Source organism: Podarcis pityusensis (assembly GCF_964106645.2).
Source record: "Podarcis pityusensis genome assembly, chromosome: 5".
NCBI classification, from domain to species: Eukaryota; Metazoa; Chordata; class Lepidosauria; order Squamata; family Lacertidae; genus Podarcis; species Podarcis pityusensis.
The window spans coordinates 1,796,266-1,807,759 of NC_138032.1; the positions used below are offsets into that span (position 1 = coordinate 1,796,266).

Here is an 11,494-nt window from a genome sequence, read left to right on the forward strand (position 1 = left end):
GAATGGGCTGCTTTTGTCAGGCTGGATTTATGCTCAATGAGAGCCTGGAGCTGCCTCTTCTCTCGTACACAATCGCTTGTTCCAGTTGCCTCTCCGCTGCCTGACCCACTCTAAATTTAGAATGAATGTTTCTGAAGGATGGGACTCGCCTTTCGCCTAAACTGTGCCAGAGCCTTGTCTTCCTGCCTCCTCCACTTGGACGGCCCTCAGCCAGCGAATATCTCCCAGTGCTTTGTTTTTTCCTGCATAAAACCTGCCGCTTCATTCATTCTTTAGTAACAATGAATGGATGCCAAGAGTGAATAGGCGAATGGATGCCGACTGCAAAGAAATATTAGGCAAGCACAGCAGTTCTTCTGAAGCTTTTAGCTGTGTAGACAGTCATACCTCGGGTTACAGACGCTTCAGGTTCCGCATTTTCGGGTTACGGACACACTAAAACACGAAAGTACCGGAACAGGTTACTTCCAGGTTTCAGCACTTGGGCATGCGCTGAAACGCTAAATTGCGCTATGCACATGCGCAAAAGTGCAGAATCGTGGCGCTGCGGGTTGCAAAGGTGCCTCCTGCACAGATAATAATATAATAATAATAATTTATTATTTATACCCTGCCCATCTGGCTGAGTTTCCCCAGCCACTCTGGGCGGCTTCCAATCAAGTGTTAAAAACAAAACAGCATTAAATATTAAAAACTTCCCTAAACAGGACTGCCTTTTAAAGATGTCTTTTAAAGAGAAGATAGCTGCTTATTTCCTTCACATCTGAAGGGAGGGCATTTCACAGGGCGGGCACCACTACCAAGAAGGCCCTCTGTCTGGTACCCTGTAACCTCACTTCTCGCAATGAGAGAACTCCCAGAAGGCCCTCGGCACTGGACCTCAGTGTCTGGGCAGAACGATGGGGGTGGAGACGCTCCTTCAGGTATACTGGGCCGAGGCCGTTTAGGGCTTTAAAGGTCAGCACCAACACTTTGAATTGTGCTCAGAAACGTACTGGGAGCCAAGGAATCTCTTTCAGGACTGGTGTTATGTGGTCTCAGCGGCCGCTCCCAGTCACCAGTCTAGCTGCCGCATTCTGGATTAGTTGTAGTTTCTGGGTCACCTTCAAAGGTAGCCCCACATAGAGCGCATTGCAGTAGTCCAAGTGGGAGGTAACCAGAGCATGCATGTTCGCAACCCGAGCGTCCACTGTACTAACATAAGAACGCAAGGTGAACCCTGACGGATCGGGTCAGTGGCCTATTTGGTCCAGCATCCTGTTCTTACAGTGGCCAGCCGGATGCCCATTACGGGAAACTCACAGGCAGGATCTGTGCACAAGAGCCATTGATAGCCCTCTTGTCCTTTGTGAATGTCTGTTTTATTATTACTATTTATTTATTTATTTAATTTCTATACCGCCCTACACCCGAAAGTCTCAGGATGGTTCCCATAAAATATCAAATACATAAAATCAAAAGAAAAACCAACAACCCAATAAAAAAGACCCCAAAGAGTCAGCATTTTTTAAAAGGGTATATACCTTGCCAACAAAGGTCATAGTTCAAGCTCTGGTTTTCCCAGTAGTGATGTATGGAAGTGAGAGCTGGACCATAAAGAAGGCTGATCGCCGAAGAATTGATGCTTTTGAATTCTGGGGCTGGAGGAGACTCTGGAGAGTCCCATAGACTGCAAGAAGATCAAATCCATTCTGAAGGAAATCAGCCCTGAGTGCTCACTGGAAGGACGGATCCTGAAGCTGAGGCTCCAAGACTTTGGCCACCTCATGAGAAGAGAAGACTTCCTGGAAAAGACCCTGATGTTGGGGAAGATGGAGGGCACAAGGAGAAGGGGACGACAGAGGACGAGATGGTGGGACAGTGTTCTCGAAGCGACCAAACTGCGGGAGGCAGTGGAAGACAGGAGGGCCTGGCATGCTCTGGTCCAGGGGGTCACAAAGAGTCGGACACGACTAAACAACAATATCAAGGATGTAGATCAAGATAAGGCAAAGGCCTGGTTGAAAAGGAACGTTTTTGCCTGACGCCTAAATGTGTATAATGAAGGAACCAGGTGAACTTCCCTGGGGAGAGCATTCCACAGACAGGGAACCACTGCAGAGAAGGCCCCGTTCTCGTGTTGCCACCCTCTGGACTTCTCAAGGAGGAGGCACACGAAGGAGGGCCTCAGAAGATGATCTCAGGGTCTGGGTAGGTTCATGTGGAAAGAGACGGTCCTTGAGGTATTGCGGTCCTGAGCCGTTTAAGGTTTAAAGGTCAAAACCAGCACTTTGAAATGGGCCCGGAAACTAATTGGGAGCCAGTGCAGTCGGACCAGGATAGGTGCAATATGCTCAGACTGTCTTGGTCTGGTGAGAAGCCTGGCCGCTGAATTCTGCACCAGCTGAAGTTTCCAAACCGTCTACAAAGGCAGCCCTATGTATAACGCATTGCAGTAATCTTAAAGCCTTCTGGATTGTTCCACAGGGAGTTCCACAGTTTGGCTACGCACTGCATGAAGGACTTTTCATTTATCTTTCCTGAATCTTCCAGCGTTCAGTTTCACTGCATTTCCCCCAGTTCTAGTTTATGCCATGCATAAACTTACAAACTTCCACAATGTCTGTTTCTTTTAAAGAATTTATACACTGCTCTATTTAAACCTTAAAAACTGTTTAAATCATTCAAAACAGAACTTGACTAATAAACCAAAATCTGAATTAAAATGTACATCCACATTCTACATGCCTAGGCAGGCACCCACAGCTTAAGTCTGTAGGTCAAGCGCTCTCCAGATATGTATTGCTTACTACAAATTCTTCAGAGGGTCTTAATCCATCCCCCTTTGCCTCAGTCCCCCAACTTGAAATGAGGAGGATAACATTGGCCCACTTCACAGGGTTGTTGTAAAAGCTATTGAGATTATATATAACCAAAGAGAAAAAGCATATTGAGGCACATTAAAGACAAATGAATCTATTTTGATTTCAGCCTACCTTGATTTCAGCAAGGCATTTGACAAGGTGCCCCATGATATTCTTGTAAAGAAGCTGGTAAAATGCGGTCTTGACTATGCTACCACTCAGTGGATTTGTAACTGGCTGACTGACCGAACCCAAAGGGTGCTCATCAATGGTTCCTCTTCATCCTGGAGAAGAGTGACTAGTGGGGTGCCACAGGGTTCTGTCTTGGGCCCGGTCTTATTCAACATCTTTATCAACGACTTGGATGATGGACTCAAGGGCATCCTGATCAAATTTGCAGATGACACCAAATTGGGAGGGGTGGCTAACACCCCAGAGGACAGGATCACACTTCAAAACGACCTTGACAGATTAGAGAACTGGGCCAAAACAAACAAGATGAATTTTAACAGGGAGAAATGTAAAGTATTGCACTTGGGCAAAAAAAATGAGAGGCACAAATACAAGATGGGGGACACCTGGCTTGAGAGCAGTACATGTGAAAAGGATCTAGGAGTCTTGGTTGACCACAAACTTGACATGAGCCAACAGTGTGACGCGGCAGCTAAAAAAGCCAATGCAATTCTGGGCTGCATCAATAGGAGTATAGCATCTAGATCAAGGGAAGTAATAGTGCCGCTGTATTCTGCTCTGGTCAGACCTCACCTGGAGTACTGTGTCCAGTTCTGGGCACCACAGTTCAAGAAGGACATTGACAAACTGGAACGTGTCCAGAGGAGGGCAACCAAAATGGTCAAAGGCCTGGAAACGATGCCTTATGAGGAACAGCTAAGGGAGCTGGGCATGTTTAGCCTGGAGAAGAGGAGGTTAAGGGGTGATATGATAGCCATGTTCAAATATATAAAAGGATGTCACATAGAGGAGGGAGAAAGGTTGTTTTCTGCTGCTCCAGAGAAGCGGACACGGAGCAATGGATCCAAACTACAAGAAAGAAGATTCCACCTAAACATTAGGAAGAACTTCCTGACAGTAAGAGCTGTTTGACAGTGGAATTTGCTGCCAAGGAGTGTGGTGGAGTCTCCTTCTTTGGAGGTCTTTAAGCAGAGGCTTGACAACCATATGTCAGGAGTGCTCTGATGGTGTTTCCTGCTTGGCAGGGGGTTGGACTCGATGGCCCTTGTGGTCTCTTCCAACTCTATGATTCTATGATTCTATGATTCTATGATTCTATTTCGACAGTTCACTTTTCTAGGGCAGAGTCCTCTTCATCACATGGATAAAGTGGGAGACAGTACAGTCATACCTCGGGTTAAATACAGTGGTACCTCAGGTTAAGTATTTAATTCGTTCCGGAGGTCCGTTCTTAACCTGAAACTGTTCTTAACCTGAAGCACCACTTTAGCTAATGGGGCCTCCTCCTCAGGCACTATTTCTGCGTTAGCAGAGTCTGTAACCTGAAGAGTGTATAACCTGAAGTCTATGTAACCCAAGGTACCACTGTATGCTTCAGGTTGAGCGTTTTCAGGTTGCGCTCTGCGGCAACCCGGAAGTAACGGAATGGGTTACTTCCGAGTTTCGCCGCTCGCACATGCACAGATGCTCAAATGACTTCGTGCGCATGCGCAGAAGCGGTGAATCACGACCCGCGCACACACAGTCACAGGTTGCGTTCTACTCAGGATGTGAACGGGGCTCCGGAACAGATCCCGTTCGCATCCAGAGGTACTGAGCAGACAGTAAATATATACCGTACTTTTCCGTGTATAACACGCCCCTCTTTGGGGGGACTCAAATTTAGGAAAATGGGGGGAGATGGCACAGAGTTGTTGAGCATCACTAAATCCGCCTCTCGGCTGTCCCCTCGTCGGAAGAAGCTGCCAATCGCATGCCCAATTGCCGCAGCGTCAGCTAATCAACACCACCCATTGACGTAGCAACCAGTAGCATGCACAATGGCCGCTAACAGCCATGGCAGCAACCAATCAAACGCCTGCCCTATGCACTACCAATGTATAAGATGACCCCCATTTTTAGCATGACTTTTTTAACGGAAAAAACCTAGTCTTATACACTGAAAAATCTCATATGCAAAGTGAGGAGCTGCAAGGCAGAGCCACGCCCCATTGGCAGAGCTAATGCAAGACCCAGCCAAGTCCACGCAAATCAAATCTGCTGGTAACACATTGGGAGCGCAAGTTGGAATCCACTAAGAAGCCGCAAGGAGCACTTCTGGCTGCTTTCACCCCAAACCAACCTCCATCACTTTGGAATCTGGGGAGCTGTGCACAGAGCACTGCAAGCACACAAGCAGCACGGCAGAAATGTCAAAAATGCAGAGCACTATTATTAAGTCATGCAAAGGTACGCAGCCACAGCAAGACCTGCTCATTCTCTCATTACAAGGGGCACATGACTCTCCTGTTGCAAAAGCTTCACCGGCTACCTGTTTCCAGGCTCCGTTTGAAGCGCTGGCTATGGATTTCATTCATTTGTTTCAAAGAAACAATACATCTCAAAGCAGTTTACCAAAGGACAGAACAATGAAACCAAGAAAATATATATATATCATACTTTAAAACATACACATGTTAAAAAGGTAAACAAACTAAAATTACCTCCACTTTCTAAGCCTTTGGGTAGGCTTGTCTAAGCAAGAATGTTTTTAGCAGGTGCCAAAAGGAGTACAGCGAAGGCGCCTGCTTGATATCAATAGGCAGGGAGTTCCAGAGAATAGGCAGGGGCTGCCAGACTAAAAGAACAAGTTCCTTAGAGATGTGGAATGGGAATTACATGGCAGCTGTGGCAGTGCTAATTCTACCCACCCAAGCAATGCGGTGGACGCATGTGGGATGCTGACCCCAACAGCAACACCTTGAACTCGGCCCGGTAGCAATTCGGAAACAGCGCAGGACTCTGAGCGCAGGTGTCATTTGCTGACAAGGCCTCCCTCCTGTCAGCAATCGCGCTGCAGCATTCTGCACTAACTGCAAGCACTGGATCAAGCACAAGGGAAGCTCCACACAGAGCACATTGCAGTAGTCCAGTATTTTATCCATATTGCTTTAATGCGTGGAAGCTGCCTTGAGTTCTAGTTGGAGGTAAAGGCAGTATATACATTTATAATAATAATTTTTATTATTATTTATACTCCACCCATCTGGCTGGGCTTCCCCAGCCACTCTGGGCGGCTTCCAACAAAATATTAAAATACAGTAATGTATCAAACATTAAAAGCTTCCCTAAACAGGGCCGCCTTCAGATGTCTCCTAAAAGTCTGGTAGTTGTTTTTCTCTTTGTCATCTGGTGGGAGGGCGGTCCACAGGGCAGGTGCCACCACCGAGAAGGCCCTCTGCCTGGTTCCCTGTAACTTGGCTTCTCACAGTGAGGGAACTGCCAGAAGGCCCTCGGAGCTGGACCTCAGCATCCGGGCAGAACAATGGGGGTGGAGACACTCCTTCAGGTCTACTGGGCCGAGGCCGTTTAGGGCTTTCAAGGTCAGCACCAACACTTTGAATTGTGCTCGGAAACGTACTGCGAGCCAATGTAGGTCTTTCAAGACTGTTATTATGTGGTCTCGGCAGCCGCTCCCAGTCACCAGTCTAGCTGCCGCATTCTGGATTAGTTGTAGTTTCTGGGTCACCTTCAAAGGGAGCCCCACATAGAGCGCATTGCAGTAGTCCAAGAAAGGAATTACTAGAGCATGCACCACTCTGGCCAGATAGTCCGCGGGCAGGGAGGGTCTCAGCCTGCGGACCAGATGGAGCTGGTAAACAGCTGCCCTGGACACAGATTTGACCTGCGCCTCCATGGACAGCTGTGAGTCCAGAAGGACTCCCAGGCTGCGCACCTGGTCCTTCGGGGGCACAGTTACCCCATTCAGGACCAGGGAGTCCTCCACACAATACTTGAGTCACATTCAGCAATGCCTAAACTCACCCTGAAAAGCCAATGCAGTGAAAATGGTCTCCCTTCCTTGTGCCACACACACACATACACACACCCAATTGTCTGAGTTACTTGGCTTCTGAAGCTCACGAGGCTAGTTTTTAAAAGAAGTGAGCTTCCGGGTTTTTGGAAGGGAAATGACTTTGTTTCTGATTAGGGGTCTGATTAGGTTGGGAGATAGCAATCTATCTCCTTATCACATCCACTCCTCTTCGAAACATCAAGTTCCACGTGATCCTAACCAGGCATCATTTAACGTGTCTGAAATTGCTAGGTACAAAAAATTAAAAGTTGGAACAGGCCTTGCCTGCAAGATGTACAAATGAAGGTCAGTCAGGAAAAGCTAGGAGAGGAAAGGTATGTAGGAAGGGGGGTGGGGGAGAGAGAGTCTGATTCTAGGGGACAAGACGTTATTTATTATTATGCATTAAATTTCTATCCTACCGTTCTTCCCAAACGAACCCAGGACAACAAACATCAAACGATACCAAGTTTAAAACAACCCAGTGGTAAGGAGCCTGTGTTTGCTCAGAAAGAAAGTGCAAATTAATCCCAATGAAGTCAGAAGCAACTCTACTCGCGATCAGTTCTTATGTTCACTGTTGATCTCAAGCTGCTACCCTACAGGTACTTGGAAAGCTCTCCACAGGCAGCTGGAAAAACGTGTGTGTTTGTTTGTTTTCAAAACTTAGGAATCACCTTCGCAATGAACAAGGTACTCAAGGCAATCTGCACGAGGATCGGCGAGACAGTAAAAACATTGCCGGAAAAGACAAAAAACCACAGAACCTAAAAGATCTACGCCAAGGCAAAACACATGGTGCAAAGACAGGCAACAGTGGCTGGTTCTTTAGAGGCTAAGAAAAGCCAGGAAGGCTAAAGGGTGCGGGGAGGAGGGTTTTTATTTGCCCCCCCCCCTTTTAGTCCCAAGCCAGGCAGCTAAATTCAAGGGATGATGAGGGTTGTGGTCCAGTAACACCTGGAGAACCACGTGTGCCTCATCCTTGCAGAGTTTGCCATTTTGGTTCTCAGAAGCTGTCGGGAGTCCAGCGGCTGGTGGCACAGAGACACAGCTAAGAAAGGGGAGCTGGAATTAAGGTCCTCCGGGCCAAATCTCTCTTGGGCACCATCCTTAAGCAAGCCACTGCCCTCTTGCCCCCAGAGCACCTGCCCCCCCCCCACCTGTAACAGGACAATAATCACACTGGCCTACCTTGCAGTTGAAGATCTTCGTGGTCACAAACACAAAACCCTCCAAGGGCTTGAAAGCATGATATAGATGCTCCTCCACAGAGAGGGGGGTCATCTGCAGCCTCGCTGCTGTTTTTGAACAGGCCTCCTCCTGCTTCCACCCTGTAGCAAAGGCAAGCAACGGGAGTTAGTCTTCCCCATGTGGTATGATTCGGACGGCAAGAACATGTGCCTGCCTTCAAAAGTGGAAACTCTGGAACTCGCTGCCGCAGAAAGCAGTGATGGAAACTGCGCTGGAGGAAGGGAAACATATCCACAGAGAAGGAGGAGGAAGCTATCAATGTCTGCCAGCCCACGATGGTTCTGCTCTGCCACCATGGTAAGAGGCAGCAATGTTGCTGAGCCCCAGTCGCTGGAAAAACCAGAAGGGGAAAGTGGCTGCGGTGCTCGGATCCTGCTTGTCATGGGCATCTGGCTGAGAACAGGATGCTGGGCTAGAGGGGCCTGTGGCCTCATCCTGCAAGCACTTAGGTTCTGGCAAACATTGCACTGCCCCCAGGAAGCTGCTTGTCAGAATCACAGGCGAGATGACCCCCAAGTGCAGGAAATAAGAGCTGTTATTAATTCTCCCCTGGCCTCCTCGCTGGCCCAAGGAGGACCAATTCAGCCAGCTAGCCCTGGGGATTATCTAATTGATTTTTGATTTTTGAATTTGTTATTCATGTTTTTATACTGTATTTTATGCTGCTTTTATAATTAAGTGTTTTAAAGTGTTTTAAATTTGTTGTTAGCCGCCCTGAGCCCGATTTTTGAACAGGAAAGGGCGAGGTATAAATATAAATTTATTATTATTATTATTATTATTATTATCCCGCTAGGGTCCTGCTTGGGGGTGGGGGGGCATCTGGCTGTCCACTGTCAGACCAGGATGCTGGAGGAGCCAGGCCTTAATAAATAATAATAATATAATATAATGTATTTATACCCTGCCCATGTGGTATAAACTCCAGGCGGCCTCCAACAAAATATTAAAAATACAACAAAACATAAGACATGGAAAAACTTCCCTAAACAGGGCTGCCTTCAGATGTCTTCTAAAAGTCAGATAGCTGTTGATTTCCTTGACATCTGGCGCCACTACCGAGAAAGCCCTCTTTGATGGGACCCTGCAGCCTGACGTTCCTTCGGTTAACATTAATTCCCCTTCCTATCCTAGGCGATTTGGGAGAAGGGGGAGGGAGAGAAGGGAAGACTGGCAGCTGTCCAAGCAGCAGGGACCGTCCGAGCGCAGCTGCCGCCTCCATCCTCCGGGTGGCTGTTCCAGCGCGCGGCGCTCCAGCTCGGAGCCGCCGACCAGGAAGCACCGGAGGCGGGGAAGGCTCTCGGCAAGTTGGCGCAGGAGCCGGGCGCATCCTTCTGACTCTCCAAACAGACAGAAACCCCAAAGCGCGATCGGATCCCGATCTCGTAGGAGGGAGAGGAGGGGAAGGGGGTTAAAGTCTCCCCCGCGTTACCCTCTCCGGATCGGAGCCCCTGCGCTCGCAATCCGGTTTTCTTGGAAAAAATAAACGTGTTCCAAAGGGCGCAAGGACGGAACTGGAGCCTGGCGCGATTTGGCGAGACGACAGCCCGGAGAGGTAGGACGGGACCCGAAGCAGCGCATCTCTCTCCCCGAACCGAACCACGGAACCAGCACCCAGCCGTGCCTGGAAGCCTCCGGGCGCTGCGCAACGCAGAGCCCTTCCCGAGGATCGCTCGCCGTTGACACCGGCGTAGGAGCCAGAAACCGACCTTTGCTACGCCTGGTTCAGTGATGCCTGCACGGGCCGGCAGCGGCTTTCCGGGATTCCAGGCAAGGCGCCTCTCTCCCCGCCCTTCCGGAGACGCAACCGAGATTTGAACCCGGGACCTTGGAGGGCAGGCGCTTTGCCCCGGAGCTGCGATCCGGGGGGGCTCTGCCTCCCTCCCGTGTGAACCTGGGGGGCTACTCCGGATTAACTCCTCCGGGTCCGGATCCCCTTCGCCTGCCCGGACTCCGCGCCGTCGAGCGGCAGCGGGCAAGACCCGAAGCGCCCCGGCTTTGCCCCGCGCAGCGCAGCGCAGGCACCCCCGGCCCGGAGCCCGGCAAGGGTTCCTCGGCCGAACCGTCGTCCGCCCCCCTCGCGCCCTTCCCGGCCTCGCTCACCTCGCCCTCCGGGGGCGCCCTCGCGGCTGCCGCGCTGCTGACGGAGAAAGGCTCCCTCGGCCGGTCCGCCTCGCTCGCCTCCTTCGGCCCCCCATTCGCCTCTCCGGCGCGCTGATTGGCAGTGACGTGGCGGTATGCAAAGCAGCGGGCGGCCGGAGGGGCGGAGCGGGGCGGAGCGGCGGCGCCGGGCCGGGGTGGCGCTCCAGGCGGCCGGGGAGGCGGAGGCCGGGGCGGCGCCTTCCTCCAGATGCGCGAGGGGAAGGGGAGGTGCGCGGCACGGCCCGCCTTGACCCCCCCGGAGGGCGCGAGCCGCCTCCCAGATGCTCTGATTGCGCGACCTGCTAAGTGCATTCCTTTTTTTAAAAAAATGCAAACTTTATTGCATTAAAAAACAAAAACAAAAAACCAGTTACTAAGTACAAAGTGAGCTGGTCTTTGACCGTAATAAGATCTACTAAGTACAAAGTGTTGCCCGCTGCAATATTTGCCTTTTGCTGCTGTCAGCCTCCTCTGGAGTAAGTATATGGGATCTGCTGCACGTCAGCTGTCACTGAGCTGCGTTTAAACCCGGCTCCTTGGCCCGCAGGACCAGAAACTTATTGTTGGTTAACTCTTGATTTGCTTTTTATTTATGTACATAAGATTAGCTTGGGTCAGAGTTTGGCCCACCCCAAGGCCGCCCTCCCCCCCAGCCCCAGGCCAGAAGTCCTAAGAGGCAGCTGTCAATCAACGCCCAACCAAGGAGCCTGGAAGTGGAGTTTCTAGACTGACCACAGCAGCAGAAAGAAATGTGTAAAGTTAGGTATAGCACAGGGAAAGTGCTTAGAGAGAAGTTTTTCTCCCTGTCTCCTAACACTAGAACTTGAGGACATTCGAGGACAGTGAAAAGTGGAAGATTCAGGACAAGCAAAATAAAGTCAAGGTTTAAAGACTGTCTCAAGGCAAATCTTTAAAATGTAGTATAAAAAGGTAAAGGGACCCCTGACCATTAGGTCCAGTCGTGACTGACTCTGGGGTTGTGGCACTCATCTCGCTTTACTGGCCGAGGGAGCCTGCGTACAGCTTCCTGGTTCTGTGGCCAGCATTATTAAGCTGCTTCTGGTGAAACCAGAGCAGCGCACGGAAACGCCGTTGACCTTCCCGCTGGAGCGGTACCTATTTATCTACTTTGTCGTGCTTTCGAACTGCTAGGTTGGCAGGAGCAGGGACCAAGCAACGGGAGCTCACCCCGTCGCGGGGATTCGAACCGCCCACCTTCTGATCTGCAAGT

The 11,494-nt window shown here is 50.1% G+C and overlaps 1 protein-coding gene across 5 annotated transcripts in view; it reads right to left on the reverse strand.

Annotated features, from left to right (window-relative positions):
• IL1RAP (interleukin 1 receptor accessory protein) overlaps positions 1-10,332 on the reverse strand; it is a 102,465-nt gene extending 92,133 nt beyond the window's left edge. For 4 of the 5 annotated variants that reach the window (XM_081007479.1, XM_081007481.1, XM_081007482.1 and 1 more), the window contains exons 1-2: positions 10,225-10,332; positions 8,062-8,201 (exon numbers count right to left, since the gene is read on the reverse strand). The gene's annotated coding sequence lies outside the window, so the exon portion shown is untranslated. Of the gene's footprint in view, positions 1-8,061; positions 8,202-9,830; positions 10,151-10,224 lie in introns of those variants that run through there. The other variant, XM_081007480.1, reaches the window with a different exon arrangement.
• Positions 10,333-11,494: the final 1,162 nt, after the last annotated feature.